Below are 12,962 nucleotides of genomic sequence, written 5' to 3' on the forward strand. Positions count from 1 at the left end.
CCCCCTACCCCATGCTGCTTTCCTTCACTCACAGACAGTCTGGCCTCATGAACATACAACCAGAAAATGAGGGAGAGAATTTCCAGGCCTTTTAGACGGCTATGTAGATATTCTCCTTTGAGACAACATCAGAACTTGGCAAGTGTCAAGTGTCAAGCGCTGCTTTTCTTTTCTGAACAGTGACTACGATATGGACTCGGAAAGCATCTTCATACTATGCGACATGAAGCCTGCTGACCTGTGCTAGACTGTCAGGCGCACTTGTGTCTACTCACTGGCCTGTGCTAGACTGTCAGTGTCCACCCACTGGCCTGTGCTATACTGTCAGTGTCCACCCACTGGCCTGTGCTATACTGTCAGTGTCCACCCACTAGCCTGTGCTAGACCGTCAGGTGCACTTGTGTCCACTCATGGTTTGTTACTGGATGGATTGGTCACTGATCCAGTGGCTCTTCCCAGGATGGACACCACCTCATTAAGTCAGTATCATGTTTGTTAACATCCACCTAATGAGTAGAGCTCGCATAAAGAGCATCCTCCAGAGTTTTAGGAAGCCGTTGGTTCATGATCAAGATGCAGATTTTCCAAAGTTCAGTTTCATTTGGAAGCTTAATTTTACTGTTGGTTAGAAATGAACTCCTTCCCTTCAAAGCTGTAGCGGGCTTATCTATAGTTTGTAGCTGTTCTTTTTAGATAAAGTGTTTAGATTTCAACTCCATGACTTTCTCTACAGAAAACTATTACACTTTGGTATGGGGAAGTGCTTAGTGCATAAGATACTAAAAGAAAAATATGTGCTCAGAGTTGGGAGTCAATGAATTCTCACTGCTTCATCAACAGTGTTACTACTTAGACGGCTGTTAACAGTAAGTCCACACCAGTGAGCCACACCCCCAGCATACTTACCCACCATGCTTTGCACCATCGGTACAGGTGTCAACGGAGCAAGCAGAATATCACCGTAATGTAGACTGAGGGCACAGGATGCCCGGTGAGCCACAGGTACTGTCTCTCTCCATACAGGATCTATACTAACTTGTTATCTGGAACCTTGAATACTAAACTCATCTTTAAAAAGTGCAAAGCCACATGGAAATCAACTGTAGAAGTTTTCTAAAATATATACATACACACATACATATACACACACACATATATATACATATATATATATAATGAATTTAAATGGAGTTACCATATAATGGGGAGATGATGCCCCAATTAGACATCATATGCTTATGAGTAAAACCATTAGTACCAGGAATGAGTTACTATCTCTTTGATTAACTGACTAAAGGGGTACCATGGACTCCTCAAACATTTCAGGCTGGGTCATGGGTCCAGAAGAAAGCCTGCCACCTGGCATGCAGCTCTGCCATCAGTGAGCACACAGCTCAGCCCACACCAGAGAAGCTCCTCACAGTAGAGAGTCATCAATACAGAGGCCCACCACTGACAACGCGCAGACAGTGAGAGACCCTGGCCATAAATGGGATGCCTTCATTACACACCTGACAACGCGCAGACAGTGAGAGACCCTGGCTCCCCTCCAGCCTGGGGATCTGTATGAGAGCAGGCCAGCCTGTAAGAGCCAGACATGGTGAGGGACCCCAGAAGCAAGCATTTTCCAGACGCAGCAGGGCTGAGGCACATACGAACTCACAGAGACTGACAGCAAGCGTGGTAAGACCTGCACAGGTTCAAACCAGACAAAAGACTAGCACCAAGAAGGGGAAGTGAGAATAAAGCAAGAATCCATGTGTAATTGATACATGATGAAAATGTAAAAATCAGTTTCTCCAATGGAGTACCCCTGGGTATATCTGCTCAAATCCAGGGCAAGCTTGGCACAAAACCAAAAAAGCAGACTCCATGGTTTTTATATGCTTTTTGTTGTTTAAGTTTGGTAGAGACAAAGGGAGAAAGAGGGGAGAAAGGAGGGAGGGAGGGAAGGAGGAAGGGAGGGAGGGAGAGAAAGAGGAAGAGAAAGAAAGAGAATGAGGTTGGGTGGGTGGGGCAATAGGGGAGGAACTGCGGAAAGTTTAAGAATATGATCAACATACATTGTATGGAAACTTAAAAATAAATAAGCTCTAGTGACACCTGATTTGGGCACTTCTTTTTCCTTTTTTTTTAATTGAATATTTTATTTACATTTCAAATATAAATTTCTAGGTTTCCCCTCCCCAAACCCCTATCCCTTCCCCCTCCCCCTGCTTCTATGAAGGTGCTCGCCCATGCACTCTCACCTCATTGCCCTAGCATTTCCCTACACTGGTGCATGGAGCCTTCACAAGACAAAGGGCCTCTCCTCCCATTGATGCCAGATAAGGCCATCCTCTGCTACATATGCTGCTGGAGCCATGGGTCCCTCCATGTGTACTCTTTGGTTAGTGGTTTAGTCCCTGGGAACTCTGGGGCATCTGATTGGTTGATGTTGTTCCTCTATGGGGCTGCAAACCCCTTCAGCTCCTCAGTCCTTTCTCTAGCTCCTCCATTAGGATCCCTGTGTTCAGTCTATGGTTGGCTGCAAGCATCTGTATTGGTCAGGCTCTGGCAGAGCCTTGGGCACTTTCTTGAGTATCAAATAAAAGTGAAATTTGTCAGCCACGTGTAGTGACATACACCTGTGATCCCAGCACTATCTTTCCTCAAAATTATCCTTTCATATTAAGCAGAAAAAAGTGTATAAGTGCTCCATCAAGAGCTCGGAAGTGCCCTTCCCCACAGACCATCACGGAAGTGCCCTTCCTCACAGACAATCATGGAAGTGCCCTTCCCCACAGACCATCACGGAAGTGCCCTTCCTCACAGACAATCACGGAAGTGCCCTTCCCCACAGACCATCACGGAAGTGCCCTTCCTCACAGACAATCACGGAAGTGCCCTTCCTCACAGACAATCACGGAAGTGCCCTTCCTCACAGACAATCACGGAAGTGCCCTTCCCCACAGACAATCACGGGAGTGCCCTTCCCCACAGACAATCACGGGAGTGCCCTTCCTCACAGACAATCACAGAAGTGCCCTTCCTCACAGACAATCACAGGAGTGCCCTTCCTCACAGACCATCACGGGGTGCCACTTCTTAAACACGTAATCATTCTAGCACTTGAAAACTTACTTTTATTTACTTATTATTATTACTTGTCTTTACTTTTCTGGGTATTAGGGTTTTGCCTGTATGTATGTATATAAACCAGGTGCTCTTGAAGGCCAAAAGAATGTTGTATCCCATGGAGCTGGAGTTATATATGGAAGTAAGCCACCATGTGGTACTGAAATCAAACCCAGGGCCACTGCAAGAGCAATATGCGCTGTTGATTTCTGAGTGGTCTCTCCAGCCTCAATCTCAGCACTTGAGAAGTGAAAGGAGGAAACTCAAGAGTTTAAGGACAACCTTGGCTACGTACTGAGTTCAAGACCAGCCTGGAAGACAGGAAACTCTGTCAAAAAGTAAATGAGCCAACAAAAACAAGGCAGGATACTTTCATAGTGCATGTTCATCGATTAATATTGAACATGTCTTAGGGCTATTTGGAGTGGTGATGATCTTTAAAAAGCTAAACTTTGAAGTGTATTCTCATACTTTCTCTACTTGCTATTTCTCAGGTTCTCAGCTTCCCCTGAGAGACTGCCTGCTGAATCTATGAGCAGATCTTCTGCTGGATGACATGCTCACCAGCCGCTCTGAGAGGGCTTCAGACACAGGCTAGACCACTGATCAATACTTAATCAACTCACAGACTGCAATTCCCTAAATCACTTTTTCAGGGAGTCATGCACCTAATCTTATCCAGGGCTGCAGAAACACTGACAGACACATTCCTGTTCTTACTACAGAGACAGATAGACACATTCCTGTCCTTACCAGAGATGGACAGACACATTCTTGTCCTTATCACAGAGACAGACTCCGCTGATCTCGTGAATCCACACTCTAAGGTTACGGCAATGTCCCAGCAGTCACATATCCTTTGATATTGGTGGTTATAGAGAATTTTCTTTTCATATTAGATAGGAAAAAGCGTGAGCGTGCCTTACAGCATCTGCAGTTCAACCTTAGCTTGCCCTCTTCACAGTCAGTCAAGGGGTGCCGCTTGATAATCTCATAAACAAATTGGGCTCCACTTCAGGGGACTTGGGAGCAAGGATCCCAGGAGGTGATATCCCAGAGAGCACAGGCAGAAGTCTTGGCCTGCAGTAAGCCCTCCCCTAAACTACAGGGAGAACATGGCCTTTCGGACCATGTGAAAGGTCAGTGGCGAATGAAGGAGACACTCTGTAAGAAGCTGAGTAAGCCATGACATCTCAGTGACTATTCCTGCTGCTGTAACAAACACCGGACAAGGAACACATAACAGATGAAGAGATTGGTTTTGGTTTGAGGGTGAGGTTAGTCACAGTGGAGAGGATATGGTGGAGAGGATATGGTAGCCGAACATGAGGTGGTCTGTCACAGCATTCAAAGTCAGGAAGCAGGGAGATAAATGCTGGGGCTCGGCTCTTTCTCCTTTTGATTCAGCCCAGGACCCAGCCCACAGGATGATGCCATAAGCATGTAGGGTGGGTCTTCTGTCCTCGGTGAAACCTCTCTGGAAGCACCCTCGCAGACCAGCCTGAGGTTTGCATCCTAGGAGCATCTGAGCTCTGACAGGGTGAAGTGAAGTTCCACCTTCACAAGGACACAGCACTAAAGCTAACCACAAACACACTCCTGCTTCTGTGACCTTTACAGTCACAAGCCTTGGTCTTCTATGCTTTTCGAGCCCACAGGTGTATCATGGCCTTACCGTGGGAGCCTTCTCTTTACCCGGAATAACACCTGTTCTCTGTTGTGCACGGCGGTGTGACTTCTACTCCACATCAGGTTCACCACCATCTAGCACATCGTATGCACACTCTCGCTTGCTTTATATTGTCTGCCTCTTTCCGTTTAAACGTAAGCTCTGGACAGCAAGGAACTGGTTATTCTCTGCCGTGTCTCAGAGCCTGGAAAGTTCCTGGTTCATATGATGGGAAAGCCAGATTTGTTAAATGAATGAAAATGGATGGCAGAGCAGTTCAGAAGCTGAAGGGGAACAGGGGGCGGGGGGCTCCATCTAGTTGTGGGAGCCTTTTTACACACCAGCCAACAAAGTGAGGGTCTACTTGATTTCTAGGGCTCAAGTAAGATGTCAGCTCTCAGGGAAGCCTTGTGAAGACCTCCAGGATTGGGTGAGTTGCCTCTTGTTTGGGTCCCTGTAGCTGTGCTCCCCAAGGTGTGGTCCCCACACTGTACCTTCTGTTAATGCCTGGTCATCACAGCTGAGTGTTAGCTCTGGCACACACCAGTCCCAACACCTGAATTATCTAATGCATTGTCCTGCAAGTCACGCCCATGAGCTCTTGCTGACTATGTAACTGAATAAATGAAGCTCTCATAGAGGAGTGGGGACTGGGGACCAAGACATGGAGGTTGGTAAACTGGGATAAAAGAGTGTGTGCTTTGACCAGGGTGGTGCTACAACAGCGTGCAGTCCTTACAAAGCCAGGACGAGTGTGAGAACATGATGAAGTAAGTGATAAAAGTACTCAGAGATAGTCTGACTTGTAAGGGCTTAGACCAGGCTGTGGCAATGGGATAGTGAAGATGGGCCAGATGTGACTGAAGACCTGAGTTTTTGATTGACATTAGAAACAAGCAACACTGTTGCATGATTTAAGCCTGAGAAAAGAGAGAAGGGTGGTGCTCTCTCTCTCTCTAGTCCTCAACTTAGATCTGAAATTCTTAAGAAAATAACATTTGGCAAATTATTCTAATCAATGAGAGCAGAAGAAATTATAGAATGGAAATATCTCCATTTTGCAAAATTGAAGTGGCTCCATGTGTTGATTTATTTGTGGTTTAAACAGTAGGTGATGATTACATGCAGCTGAGTGTGTCAGGTGATGGACTGATAAGGAAATGCTTTAGGGAGGGATGATCAACATCAGCTTCACAGAAAGAGTCACCTTAGCATCTCTTCCTGTTGGTGTAATACAGCAGGATGCATGTAGCATCGTGTGTAAAGTACTCTTGCATAACAAACAAACAAACGAACAATCTCAGGGCCAGAGAGGCAGCACAGCAGGTAAAAGAGATGTCAGTGCATCCCTGTATTGGCTGGTTTGCGTGCCAACTTGACACAGGCTGGAGTTATCACAGAGAAGGGAGCTTCAGTTGGGGAAGTGCCTCCATGAGATCCAGCTGTGGGGCATTTTCTCAATTAGTGATCAAGGGGGTAGGGTCCCTTGTGGTTGGTGCCATCCCTGGGCTGGAAGTCTTGGGTTCTATAAGAGAGCAGGCTGAGCAAGCCAGGGGAAAGCAAGCCAGTAAGGAACATCTCTGCATGGCCTCTGCATCAGCTCCTGCTTCCTGACCTGCTTGAGTTCCAGTCCTGACTTCCTCTGGTGATCAACAGCCATGTGGAAGTGTAAGCTGAGTAAACCCTTTCCTCCCTAACTTGCTTCTTGGTCATGATGTTTGTGCAGGAATTGAAACCCTGACTAAGACAATCCCTAAGGTCAAGGATGGGAGATTGATCCCTGGAGTCCATGGTGGAAAGAGAACTGATTCTCAAAAGTTCCCTCCATAAGCCATGTGCCAAGTGCTAACCTGCATGCAAAGGTTCACACACAGGCGCAGGCACAGGTACAGGTGCACGTACAGATGTAGGCGCTGGCACACACACACACACACCACACCTTACATAGACACAAACATGCTCTCGATAAAACATAGGAAAAAGATCAAACCTGAATCTGACTTATTCCAACAGAGGCAAGGGGGAGAAAACATGATAAACACTCTCTCTGAACTGGGAGGCATCTAGGCCCAAGATGTGAATCCCACATGAGTATTTTATTCAAGTTTCAAAACAAACAACAAAGATGAGCCTATGTGTTTACACAGACCCTGGAAACGTGGCGGAGGGAGCAGCCACACCTACTGGAATCCTGACTGAAGAGGACTGCAGTGGCCACATCACATGACACTGCCATTCTGGGCTCTGCACTGACTGTGTTCTTGAGAATATAGTCTCTAAAACAAGAAACACATCTGTGGCTTGGGTGTCTCATGACTTACATATCTGTGGACCACACAACTACACAGTGGAAGCACTCATGAAAGCGTCCATGCTGACCCTGTAGAGATGCTTCTCAGGTGGGCACCTCTGCCCAAACGATACGGTGTGCAGAGCATGGGCGTTACATTGGAGTTATCAGAAGGAGGCATGAGAGGAGGCTGTACGGGTTCTCTGTTTCACTTAGTATAAAGGGCCTGAGCATCCATGGAGTCCGGTGTCTGCAGAGGCCCAGGGCCCGTCCCCATGGGTACTGGAGATGGCTGCCTACACAGGCAAGTGAGATGGTTTTAGGGAAACTCTCAGACAGTTGGGAGAAAGGGGAGAAGATGCAGATGGAGCTGGAGATGAATCAAGATCGCCTGTGTTGGGTACTGGCGAGGTTGGCTGTTGTTACAGTGAAGGTCATAAAAGCTTTATTCCTACTGCTTAGCTGCACTTGGAAATTCCAATGCTAAGCCTTTTGAGGACGCTATCTCTGTCCCTTTTATTTCATTTTCCTTGAGGTTTTTTTTTTTTTTTTTCCTGGAAAACTACAGAGTGATTTATGTGAACAAAGAGCCATGAAATCCCTCTTCAGAACAGGCCGAAATAATAATGAGATCCACAGACATTAAATCTTCTCTACCATCATCAGTTATTTTAAAAGCAGGCCATTTCTCACTTTGGCTGATGTGGAATATTTATATAACAGACCCTTGGTTAGAAAGCTCGGTCTACGTGAAGAAGTATAACACTCACCTTCGAAGGCAGAGCACAGATGGTTTTGAAATCAAGGAAACATTCCAGTAATTTGACATTTAGTAGGACTGAAATATATATTCCAATCTGCTAAACATTTGTCACTTTATAAGCAACAATAACAGCAACAAAAACAACAAAAAAAAATCCTGATTTTTTTTCCCTTGTGCAATCAGACAAGACTGAACCTTTCTGTAGACTGGGGTTAACCCCTCACCCCTTTAACCTTACCTGGTGAAGCTTTGCAGTGGCACAGCCTCTCTCCTGTCAAACTGACAGCATCACCCTGAGGTAGGAAATAAGAGATCGACCCGCCTTGCCTCGGGGCTGAGAGGTGGCTCCAAGGGTAAGAGCACTGACTGCTCTTACAGAGGACCCAGGTTTGGTTCTCAGCTCCCTCATGTCAGTTCATAACCATCTGTAACTCCAGCTCCAAGAGGATCTTCTGACCCCTTCTAGCCTCTGCAGATACTAGACATGCATGTGGTACACATACATATATACAGACAAAACACTCAAACATATAAAATGTGCAGTTGAAGAAGAAGGAGAAGAAGAGGAGGAAGAGAAGGAGGAGGAGGAGGAAGAGAAGGAGGAAGAGGAGGAAGAAGAGGAGTAGGAGGAGGAAGAGGAGGAGGAGGAGGAGGAAGAGGAGGAAAAGGAAGAGGAGGAGGAAGAGGAAGAGGAGGAGGAGGAAGAAGAGGAGGAGGAGGAGGAAGGGGGAGGAGAAAGAAGAAGGGGGAGGGAGAACAAGAAAGTGCTTCAGTTGGGCATGATGATGTAAGCCTGGAGCCCCAGTTCTGGGGAAGGTGAAACAGGAGGATACCTGGGACTTGCTGGCCAGACAGTCTAGTCCCAACAGAAATTCCAGGTTCACCCTCTCAAAAAATTAAAAAAAAAAAAAAAAAAGGTATAAGAGGTCAGTGAGATAGCATAGTGTTTAAAAGCACTGGCTGTATCACAGAGGACCCCCAGTTCAGTTCTCAGGACCCACACAATGGCTCAAAGCCATTTCTGACTTCAGATACCAGGGATCTGACGTCCTCTTCTGACCTTGAAGAAAACCAAGCACCCATGTGGTACACACATACACACATACACACACATACACACACACATTCACACACACATAAAACACATACACACACATACACACACATACACACACACATACACACACACACATATACACACACATTCACACACATACATACACACACACACACATACATACACACACATACACACACATATACACACACATACATACACACACATATATACACATATACACACACATACACACACATACACACACATACACACACATACACACACATACATACACACACATATACACACATACATACACACACATACACACACATATACACACACCACACATACATACACACACACATACACACATATACACACACATACACACACATACACACACATACACACACATACACACACATACACACATACATACACATCCATATACATACACACATTCACATATACACACACATACACACACATACACACACATACACACATATACACACATACACACACACACATACACACATATACACACATACACACACATATACACACATACACACACATACACACACACATACACATACATATACACACATACACACATACATACACATTCACATACATACACACATTCACATATACACACACAGAAACACATCCTCACCACGCACATAAAAGAACAAAACGCACCAAAAGAATGAACACAGTGCAACCATCAAACTTAAACTTCACACGATTCCTCAGGTCTAGAGGCAGAAAAAGAAAGTCAGTGCTTAAGGACGGAAGACGTAGCAGAGGTATGATGCCGCTGTCAGCTGATTCCTTAGAGACTTCTGACAGAACTGGCCGCCATGTCAAAACGAAGGGAGAAACTGACTTGGTTTTCTTCACGTGTAGGGCAATCATTGTCACAGAGCCCAAACTAGATTCCACTAAGAATGCTACTATGCTCTATGCTGAACAAGGCCAGTCTGTAGCTACTCTGCACTGACGCAGATGGGCGCATACGCAGGAATCTGACCCAGGGAGCATCGCTAGCTGCGGTGGACTAACTGAGTGGCTCAGTTACTTACCCTCTGTGTTTTAGGAACTAGTTAGACTTGAGAAAATGGGGCCTCTTCTCCCGACTCGCAAAACAGTATGATGGAGCATTCAGGAATGGCATCCGTTCCATGCTGACAGCTTTAGCTTCTGGTTAAAACTCCTTGCCTCAGAAGCAGTTGGGCTCTGTGACACACACTGCTCATTGTTCAGTTCTCCACCTATGGATCCTTTCCTCCAAGATAATGGAATTCTCATCAGGAAGCAGTACATTTCCCAACATCCCTTGCTGCTGGGAATGGTCACTGACTGACATTCTAGCCAATGAGAATCAGACAGAGAGATCTTTTGTGTGTGGCGGGGGTTGGGGGGAGTTTAGGACCTCCTCCTTCTCCATCTCCACCTTGCTTCCTTGAATGTGGACTGATGGAATGCATAAAGCTGTAATACCCCACCAGCTCACAGGGCCCTGTGTAAAGCGGGACAGAAGGCTGAGTGAGTGTCCTATGCCTGTCCAACTCTGGAGATCACTTCACACCTCAGAAATGTAAATTTTAAGTCATTTTTTTTTCATTTTTGTTTTTTTACTTTTTGAGACTGTGTCTATTGGTTCAGACCTTACCAAGTAGATTAGATTGCCTGGCCAGTGATCCTCCAGGGATCCACCTGTTTGTTTCCAGCAGTGCTGGGTCATGAAATACACCCTCTCTCACATAGATTTGTGGCTCTGGAGACTTAAGTCCTTGTGCATCAAGATCTTTACTGGCCGAGTCATCTCTGCGGCCCAAGTCCTGGTTTATTTTAATTGCCTGACTTTTGCTTGATTTGTCTCACTGTGATGGTTACGAAGGCTTTTAAGCCCTTCACAGATCCCCCAGAGACAAATACAGATGGGAAATAAATACTCAATTTACAAAAATCTGTGTGTACGAGCTAAAACAGACAGCAGCTAAGCAAGGGACTGGCGACTCACACTCCTGGAAGGGTCATAAGAACCGGGATGAGGCAGTGATCGCCATCACTAGTGAGTAGAGGGAAATGATCCACAGACATTCGGGGACAAAAGAAGAGAAGCCTGGAGATGTGGCTCATGGCTGTGCAACAAGGAAAGACAAAAGTGTGCGTATGTGCTGAGCCTTGAGAACAAGCCAATGAATCCTGGCAGCCACGCACTGAGGTCAGAAAGCTGTAAGTCAGAGCCAGGACACCAACAGACCCACCTGACTGAATCAGGGAAACCTTCCACACTGAGAATCATTAATTTAATGTCAACTGGTTTTGGATATATGTGTTTGAGTAGTCACGAGTCCCGGTGGTCGCAGTGATTTATGCTGTAAGAAGTCATTAGCTGTCTTCTCTCACCTCAGCTGTGCAAATCTAGTGTAATGGTCTGGGACTGTGGGTTAGAAGCTGACTGACAAGCCTTGTGTTGCTCTCTGTACAGCCAGGACGCGTCAAGATTCTCATCTCTGCATGGTGTCCGGCCCAGCTCGCTCCTCAGAGATTTTTAAGCAGCTCTCCGACCATGCAGCACTTTTTCTGTACAGAGTTGCTTTCTAGCCATGTTTTGAAGCTAGAAGGAACCACTGTCATGGTTCAAAGTCTCGCGGTGGTCCCTGGGTCAGGAAGATGCCAAGCTGAACGTGGCCAAGGCTAATTTCTACTTAAAACATTTTAAAGCAAGATTCTTCGGTGGCAGCCTGCATAGCTTGATGGCAGCAAGATACCAGAAGGTCTTTGTGGAAAATAAAAACTCCTACTCTTAGTATACTCATTTCTCATTCTGTTTTTCTCCTTCAAAGCCCAGGCTGGCCTTGAACTCTGGTCTTCTGTGCTCTGCTTCCTAAGCGCTGGAGCCATGAGTATGTCCTGCGCTTTAAGGCACACTTGTTCTTCTCTGCTTTCTCCTTCCCTTTCTTCCCACCAACCCCTCTCCTCCTTTTCCCTCCCACCTCCATCCTCCCCTCCCTCCCTCCTTCCCCTCCTCCTTCCTTACTTCCCTTTTCATCCTCCTCTTCTTTTTCCTCCCTTTTTTGATTCTCTCTCCACTTTTGTAGTGATAAGGGCTATCTTATGCTAGGCACAAACTCTACAGGCCAAGGACTCATCATAGCCCCAGCCATCCCAAGCCTTTTAAAACTTAAACAGTTTCAGTTCTTTCAACTTTTGAAGACAACATTTACATATTTAAATTTTTTTTTAAATAAAATTTTCATATTGGTGACTCAGGTCTGAGTCTTTTCCGGTTTCTTGAGGCTTCGTTTCCGGTTTCTTCAGACTTCTACTTCTCTGAAGCTATGATGATCCCAATTGAACTAATGGGTCTGAAAAGAACCTAACTAGTGCCAAGTATGAAGGAAAGGCCATTTCCACATCTGACTGCTTTATAGAGACGGCGTCTTTCTTTCTCACCTCTAGTGCACGCATGCACACGTCTACTCATGGCTGCACACCCACCACATTGTTGCTGAAGGAGAGAACTTTCCCTGCTACACTTGACTGTACTAGCTGGTGACCTCTGACCCACACCTGTGTTCTTGGTCTGCCTGCACTGAGGACTGTGAGTGTGATGTTATTAGCTATAGCTATGCTTTAGTGTGGAGACTATGCCTAGGGAAAGACAGCGTACAAATCGGGCTTCTGTTAGCCTGACAAGCACAGTGAAGGCAAGGTGATGACTGCTAGCTTGCCATGCCATCCAGCATGCCACACGTCACACAACATACCACCCAGCATGCCATACAGAATGGCACACATGCCACACAGCATGCACACAGCATGCCACACAGCATACAACATGCCACCCAGCATGCCATACAGAATGCCACACATGCCACACAGCATGCGCATAGCATACCACATAGCATGCACACAGCATGCACATAGCATACCACATAGCATGCACACAGCATGCACATAGCATACCACACAGTATACCACACAGAATACCACATAGCATACCACACATGCCATATAGCACTCTCCTATACCTGGTAACAGATAC

The 12,962-nt window shown here is 46.0% G+C and overlaps 1 protein-coding gene across 6 annotated transcripts in view; it reads right to left on the bottom strand.

The window, feature by feature from the left end:
- Lmntd1 (lamin tail domain containing 1) overlaps positions 1–12,962 on the bottom strand; it is a 229,170-nt gene that overhangs the window by 140,772 nt on the left and 75,436 nt on the right. The window lies entirely within an intron of this gene.

The sequence above is a fragment of the Mastomys coucha genome, unplaced genomic scaffold, assembly GCF_008632895.1.
Source record: "Mastomys coucha isolate ucsf_1 unplaced genomic scaffold, UCSF_Mcou_1 pScaffold20, whole genome shotgun sequence".
Classification (NCBI taxonomy): domain Eukaryota; kingdom Metazoa; phylum Chordata; class Mammalia; order Rodentia; family Muridae; genus Mastomys; species Mastomys coucha.